This window comes from Hemitrygon akajei, unplaced genomic scaffold (genome assembly GCF_048418815.1).
Source record: "Hemitrygon akajei unplaced genomic scaffold, sHemAka1.3 Scf000064, whole genome shotgun sequence".
In the NCBI taxonomy this organism is placed as follows: Eukaryota; Metazoa; Chordata; class Chondrichthyes; order Myliobatiformes; family Dasyatidae; genus Hemitrygon; species Hemitrygon akajei.
In genome coordinates, this window is record NW_027331950.1 from 1710911 (window position 1) to 1719628 (window position 8718).

Consider the following 8718-nt stretch of genomic DNA (forward strand, 5'->3'; position numbering starts at 1 on the left):
CAGGCCCTTCATCAAACAAAGTTATGCCGAACGTTGGAAATCCCTAGGCTTACCCATGTCCCTCTATTTTTCTAAGCTTTACGTACCTATCCAAAAGTCTCTTAAAAGATCCTATCGTATCCGCCTCCACCACTGTTGCCGGCAGCCCATTCCAAGCACTCACCACTCTCTGCGTAAAAAGACTTACCCCTGACATCTCCTCTGTACCTACTCCCAAGCACCTTAGGCCTGTGCCCCCTTGTGGCAGCCTGGGATAAAGCCTCCGACTATCCACACGATCAATGCCCCTCATCATCTTATACACCTCCATCAGGTCACCTCTCATCTTCCGTCGCTCCAAGGAGAAAAGGCCGAGTTCAATCAATCTGTTTTCATAAGGCATGCTCTCCAATAGAGGCAACACTCTTGTTCGCCCTTGTCTATCGTTTCCACGTCCTCCCTGTTGTGAAGCAACCAGAACTGAGCACATGACTCCAAGTGGGGTCTTACCAGGGTCCAATAAGCTGCACATTACCCATCGGCTCCAAAATTCAATTCCACGATTGATGAAGGCCAATACACAGTATGCCTTCTTAACCACAGAGTCAACCGGCACTGCTACTTTGAGCGCCTATTGGACTCGGACCCCAAGATTCCTTTGATTTTCCACACTACCAAGTGCCTTACAATTAATACTATATTCTACAATCATATTTGACCGACCAAAATGAACCACTTTACACTTATCTGTGTTGAACTCCATCTGCCACTTTTCAGTCCAATTTTGCATTCTATCAAAGTTCCGCTGCTACCTCTGACGGCCCTCCACACTATCTACAACACACCCGACTTTTGCGTCATTAGCAAATTTACTAACACATCCCACCACCCCTTATCCAGGTCATTTGCAAAATCACGAAGAGTAAGGGTCCCAGAACAGATCCCTGAGGCGCACTACTGGTCACCGAACTCCATGCAGAATATGACCCGTCTACAACCACTCCTTTCCTTCTGTGGGAGAGCAATGTTGAGAGCTTGTTGAGAGTTGTCGGTGGCTGGCTTAACAGCATGGGGAGTGCTGGAAGCATTTATGATCGCGGCACTTATGGGCGTTGAGATAGTGTTACATACCACGTGGGTATCTTGTGACTGCTCATGACCATGATATAATCGAGCATCTGCTGAGCATGACGTAATGGTCTTGACGTGATGGTGGAGTAATGTAATTTTCTCGCCATTGAGAGGTCATGCGATGGCCTCTTTCAACAGGTATAAAAGGAGAACACATCGCTGTGACGCAGGTCAGTTTATGGTTTAATTCGTCAGTGATTCCGTTCTGCTGCGTATGTGATTTCATGACGCAGTTTCGTGTTAATGTGGAGTTTTAATTTCTACGGTAAGAATCGTTGTGCCGGCAGTTCTGAAAATCACTACAGTTAAAGTCCAGTCGGAGAGTGAATAATTATCGAAGTTCGGGAAGCTGAAGGATCGAGAGAAGTTGCTGTTTCGGCGGTAAAACAGGTTCGACCTTATTTGATCTTCATTCTGAAGGAATTGGTAATCTGTACCAACGATAGACCCTGCTGTAAGAGCAGAAAGGACCAGGGCAGTCAGCTATTCGCCGAAAGGAAAAGGTCAGTCCATTTAATCCGTTTTCTTTCCTTCGTCGTAAATCCTTCCGGCAAGGCATATTTCGGCTGGGATTAGCAGTAACGTCACGTCATAAGAGAATCTATTACTTCAAGGAAAGTTATCTTAATTGACTGTATAAATTATTAGGAGTTTTGCATTTACTACTTTTAAGAACTATGTTCGCATTTTTCGTTTTAAGAACTGTTCGAGCTGCCGTATAGCAACTGACTTCCGGGTAAGATAGTCGTTTCATTATTCGTTTGTTATCAAAACCTGTGTCTATTTCATATTCATTGTTGCTGAATCGTAACAATAGGCACATGAATATTTAGGAAAAGGAAGGATATGAATTACAGAGAAACAAAAGAGAGTTAGTTTCATTTGGTATTGTGTTCAGCAGAGACATCGTGAACCATGATGCTATTCATGACCTATTGTTGCTGCATCGTAACAATTGGGGGCTCTTCCGGTATCAGTACCATTTTTTTTTTGCTTAAATGTTTATTTAACTATCGATCGGTGTTTGGGAAAAGGGGATTACGCGACTCTTTTGTTTGATTTGTTTGTCAGTGGTATTAGGCAACAATGAATATTGACGACTTCCTGGCATCACCAGACCCACAGTTATTATCCAAGGCGAAAAAGAGTGATGTATCTGTGATTGCCAGCAGGTTCGAACTTAAAGGTATTTCGAAGGTTACAATAAAACCTGTAATTCAGAGAAAAATCGCAGAACACTCTATAGATTATGGTGTTTTTGATGAAAAGATTTTTGACAGAAGCTGAACTAAAACAGAAGCAATTGGAAGCTAGCTAAGAATTAAATCGATTAGAAGCTGAAAATAAAACGAAACAACTGGAAGCTCACTTGGAACTAAGTCGGTTAGAAGCTGAAAATCAACAGAGGGAATTTGAACTTGCGATGGCGGAATTAAAGTCTGATAATCAGTCTTCTGGTTCTAGGAAAACGTTTGCTGTTTGTCAGGAAGTTAAATTGGTCCCTCAATTTAGTGAAACTGCACAAATTAAAGGTGTATGACATAGTTCCGGAAGCATTTTTTTACATTTGTGTTTTTTTTTGTAAATAGTTAATTGTTAAAAAAGTGTTCATGACCACATAAACATATAACAATTACAGCACGGGAACAGGCCATCTCGGGCCTTCTAGTCCATGCCGAACGCTAGTCCCACCGACCTGCCCTCAACCCTCCATTCCATTCCAACCATACCCATCTAATTTTACTTTAAATGAAAATATCGAACCTGCCTCTAGCACTTCTACTGAAAGCTCGTTCCATACAGCTACCACTCTCGAGTAAAGAAATTCCCCCTTGAGTTACCCCTAAACTATTGCTCCCTAACTCTCAACTCATGTCCTTTTGTTTGAATCTCCCCTACTCTCAATGGAAAAAGCCTATCCACGTCAACTCTATCTATCCCTCTCATAATTTTAAATTCCTCTATCAAGTCGCCCCTCAACCTTCACACTCCAAAGAATAAAGACCTAACTTGTTCAACCTTTCTTTGTAACTTAGGTGCTGAAACCCAGTTAACGTTGAAGTAAATCTTCCCTGTACTCTCTCTATTTCGTTGAGATCTTTCCTATAATTCTTTTCGAACATTACATCCCAATTCCTATACTGGATGCTCTGATTTATAAATGCCAGCATACCAAAAGCTTGCTTCACCACCCCATCCACATGAGATTCCACCTTCAGGGAACTATGCACCATCATTCCTAGATCGCTTTGTTCCACCGCACTGTCCCACTTTGATCATTCCCACCAAAATGCAGCACCTCACACTTATCAGCATCAAACTCCATCTGCCATCCTTCAGCCCATTCTTCTAACTGGCCCAAATCCCTCTGCAAGCTCCGAAAACGCACTTCACTATCCACAATGCCACCTATCTTAGTATCATCTGAATACTTACTACTCCAATTTACCACCCCATCATCCAGATCATTAATGTATATGACAAACAACATTGGACCCAGTACAGATCCCTAAGGCACACGACTAATCACCGGCCTCCAACCTGACAAACAGTTACCGTCACTACTCTCTGGCGTCTCACATCCAGCCACTGTTGAATCCATTTTGCTACTTTAATATTAATACCTAACGATTGAATCTTCCTAACTAACCTTCCGTGCAGAACCTTGTCAAAAGCCTTACAAAAGTCCATATAGACAACATCCACTGCAATATCCTCGTCAACTTTCAGGATTTTTTTTTGGAGGGAGGTGTTACGTACCCCTGTGTAGCTTGTGACTGTGACATGACCATGATGTAATTGAGGCTCTGCTGTGCAAAATGTAATGGTCTTGTGATGGTGGAGTGATGTAATTTTCCTGCCACTGAGAGCTCATGTGATGGCCTGTTTCAACAGGGTACAAAAGGAGAACCACTCCCGTGACGCAGGTCAGTTCGTGGTTTAATTCGTCAGTGACTCCGTTCTGCTGCGTATCTGATTTTATGACGCAGTTTCGTTTTTAAAAGTGGAGTTTTAGTTTCCACTGTAGGATTCGGTGTGCCGGCAGCTCTAAAAATCGCTGCCAGTTAAAGTCCAGTCGGAGAGTGAAGAATTATCGAATTTCGGACAACCCGAAAGATCGAGGAAAGTTGGTGTTGTCGGCGGTAAAACAGGTTTGTCCTTATTTGATCTTCATTGAGTAGGAAATAGTAACCTGAATCCAAGATAGTCCCTGCTAAAGAGCAAAAAGGACTGGAGCGAGGTTTCGCCAAAGAAAAGTCAAAGCCTTTAAGCCGTTTTATGTCCTTCATTGAAAATCCTGCGGTCAAGGGCTATTTCGGCAGGGATCAGCAGTAACGCCACGTAAAAGAATTTATTACTTCGAGGAAAGTCTCTCCAAGCTGACTGTGTAAATCATTTGGCCTTTTGCATCTACTAATTTAAAGAACTGAGAACACATTTCTGGATTTAAGAACTGTTCCTGCTGCCGTTTAGCAGCCAATTTATGGTTAAGTTAGTCGTTTGCTTACTTTTGGGATTTTATGAGCAGTATGTAATAAACGTTTTATTTGTTATAATAAATAAAACTGTCTCAATTCTATTCATTGTTGCTGGATCGTAACAATTGGGGGCTCGTGGGATGTAGTATCTTTGAGCTTAAATGCTTGTTTAACTGCCGATCGGTGTTTTGGAAAAGGGGAATACACGATTCTTTTGCTTGCTTGGCTTTTGAGCCAATATGCTGTTGAATTTGCCTAAGATAAAGCTGTGTGTTTTGAGAGATGGGTTTCTTCTAAAAATGTAAATAGGGACTATAATAAATTGAAAGAGCTAATTTTAAAGGAGGAATTTAAAAGCCACATCCCTGATGAAGTAAAGCCATACTTAAATGACAGAGACACAGCTACATTGCAGGACTCCGCTAAATTAGCTGATGAGTATGTTTTAATCATTAAGAATAAATTTCCTCAGAACAGAACTTTTAAAAGGAAAAATAACACAGTGAATCAAGGTAAACCAGAAACTAAATCAGATACTAGCGAGAAAGGTAAGGAGGAAGGAAAGGCTGTGAAGCAAAGACAGTTTGGTCCCATTTGTAATTACTGTAAGAAACCTGATCATGTAATAGCTAACTGCTTCCGATTGAAACAGAAGGAGAAGGAAGCTGTCCCAGATGCCTGAGTGCAACATACTCAAACACCTGTAAATCCACAGGGTTTGATAAACACAAATGAGGCTTTGTTAGCATCTGACCAAGTTAGGAAGGGATCTGATCATTTTATAACTGAAGGGTTTGCATCCTTGGAAGAAGGATCTACTGCTGTGGCAATAAAAATCTTTAAGGATACTGGAGCTTCTCAATCACTGATGATAAAGAGAGTGTTAAAGTTTAATGACGAGTCTGATACTGGTGTGATAAATTATATACGAGGTGTAGGGAGTGCCCTGATGCCTGTACATTTGCATAAAGGATATTTAAGGTCGGGGTTAGTTACAGGATTTGTTAATGTAGGACTACAACTTAGCTTACCTGTGAAGGATATTAATTTTTTGTTAGGCAATGACTTGGCAGGTGACAAGTTTTTCCTGAGGTGCATTTGACAATAAAGTCAGAGAAACCGCGGATGGATTCCAACACATATTCCGCCTGTGTTGTAATCCGAGCAATGGCTAAAAGCTTGATGTGCAGAATGAGGTTGTTACCCGCGACTGTTCAACTCAGGATTCGAGTTCTGAGGATGTGTCAGAAGCTCTCTTACCTTCATTGTTTGAACAAGATTCTTGGATTAAGTCTGACCATGAAGATTTATCTCTGTCTCGGAAGGAGATGATAGCAGAGCAGAGTAGAGACACTGAGATTATCAAATTAATAGAACAAGCTCTACCGGAGAGTGAAATTGATAAGGTGCCAGTAGGATATTATTTTCAGAAAGTAGTGTTGATGCGGAAGTGGAGATCGCCTACAATTCCAGAAAGCGAAGAGGAGAATATTGTTCACCAGGTAGATGTTCCTAAAGTTTATCGGAATGAGATTTTTAACATTAGTGCTTAGTGTGCCCTTGGGTGGACATCAAGGGGGAAGGAAAATTGGGGATAAGATTTTAAAACATTTTTATAGGTCTTGTTTAAGGAAAGATGTGGCAACGTTTTGCAGAACGTGTCATACTTGCCAAATTGTGGGTAAACCAAATCAAGTTTGTCCAGTGAACCCACTACAACCTATTCCCGCATTTGGTTACCGTTTTCCAAAATTATTGTATATTGTGTAGGTCCTTTAACAAAAACAAAAATTGGTTATCTGTACTGGCTGACTATCATGTGCACTGCATCTAGGTTTCCAACGGTAGTACCACTTAGGAATATACCAGCTAAAATTGCAACAAATGCTCTTATAAAATTCTTTACTTATTTTGGGTTGCCTAAGGAAATACAATCTGATCAAGGTAGTAATTTTATGTCTGAATGGTTTCAACAGATAGTTTATAAATTGTGAGCTAAGAAATTCACTTCGTCTGCATACATCTAGAATCGCAAGGAGCTTTGGAGAGGTTTCATTCTACTCTCAAGACCATGATGAGGACGTAATATGTGGAAAATGAAAATGATTGGGATGAGAGTATAAACTTACTTCTATTTGCAATAAGGGAGTCGGTACAAGGATCATTAGGTATCAGTCCATTTGAACTTGTATTTAGGCATAGAGTTAGTGGACCTAGAGACGGATCCATTACTTCGCTAAGGAAAGGTCAGTGCATATAAACCGTTTTATTTCCATCTCCGTGAGTCCTTCGGGCAAGGCATATTTCGGCTGGGATCAGCAGTAACGTCACGAAAGAGAATTTATTACATCAAGGAATGTCTCTCCTAACTGACTGTAAAGCATTTTGGGACTACTTTAAAGAACTGAGTTCTCATTTCTCGCTTTAAGAACGGTTTAAATTGCCGTATAGCAGCCGACTTCCGGTTACGTTAGTCGTTTGTTTATTTTTGGGTTTTTCTTTTGAGCAGTATTTAATAAATGTTTTATTTGATTAAAAAAACCTCTCTCAATTATATATTCATTGTTGCTGGATCGTAACCATGTAATACTCTAGATGTGGCTGAGCCAGAGTTTTTACAAGTTGCAGCTTAATCCCTTGACTTTTGACCTCAATGCCCTTCATCGTGCCTCTGCTAGGATCAAGCTTCAAGCTGACGGCCATCGCTCCAAGGCCCCACATTATCGCCAGGGACAGCGTGTGTGGCTTTCAACCCAAGACCTACCCCGCAAGGTGGATTCCGGCAAACACGCCCCCCCCACCTCGCTTCAACAGCCCCTTTCCCATTTCTAAAGTCATCAGCCATTTACAGGTCCTTTGGCTTTATTAAAAGAACAATGGATTAATAAAGAGGTACACACTAATTTGTTGGGCTATGTTTTGAAATTTAAAGACAGATTACATAAAGCTTGTAGCTTAGCCAGGGAAAATTTAAAATCGGCTCAGGAGAAAATGAAAACCTGGTACGATAAAGAAGCTAGGATGAGGACATTTAAGCCTGGAGATAAGTTGCTGGTTCCTTTCCCAGGGCAAACGAATCCTTTACCTGCTAAATTTCATGGTCCTTATGAAGCTATGTCTAAAATTAATGTTGTGGATTATGTGATAAAACTCAAGATCGTAGGAGGCCAACATAACTTTGCCATATAAATATGATATAAACATATTATGAGCAACAATCTGCTACTATGACTATTGTGGTCAATAATAATGCCTGATCTCACTAGGAAAATAGTGGATAATTCATCTGAAACTCAACCCAAGCCCAACGTTGTTTCTGCTCCCCTCCACTCTCCGCTGCATTCATCACACCTTCCATGTGTCCCGCATAAAGTGTATCATGAGCCACCCCTGTGCCCTGTCCCCAACACCCCCCTCCCTCACGGCTCATCGATGGGTCAGAGGTGTTCACGGTGCGTCGACTGCTGGGCGTTCGTCGCGGGGAGCGTGGACTCCAGTACTTTCTGGACAGGGAGAGATACCGGCCTGAGTAGCGGTGGTGGGACCCCACCCGTTACATCCTGTAGGCCTCTCTCATCAGGGACTTCCACCGCCAGCACCCAGCTCTACCTGCCGTGACGCCAGGAGGCGTAGTCTGTGAGTGGCCAGGGCGGAGGTGCTGTCAGTACCTCCAGTTGAACTCTGTCTTTTTGTGTGTTTCCTCCAGCTGTCAGTCTGTGGTTTAGCATTGCCATGTGTTCCTGTCCCCGCTCCTGCTCTACTCGGGCTCCTGTATTACTGAGTACTCCGTCTCTCATCTATTTCTCATTATTACCTGTATTGTTGCCACCTGTGTCTCATTGTGCTCCACCTATCACCTGCCGCTCTGTTTGTTGCTCAGTGTATTTCAGTCCGGTACTTTCACCGGTTTGTTGCCACATTGTGCCAGTGAAATTTCCTGTGCGTCTCCAGAATTCGTATCTGTACCCTGTCCGTCTGAATATCGACTCTGCCTGTTTCCCGATTCCGGTGTTTGGATTTCTCTGGATGTTTTGATCTCTACCTGAACTTTGACGCTGACTTTGTTTGTACCTCGGGATTTGTGACTCAGTATATATCACTGTGTGCACTGTATTGGGTCTGCGATTGG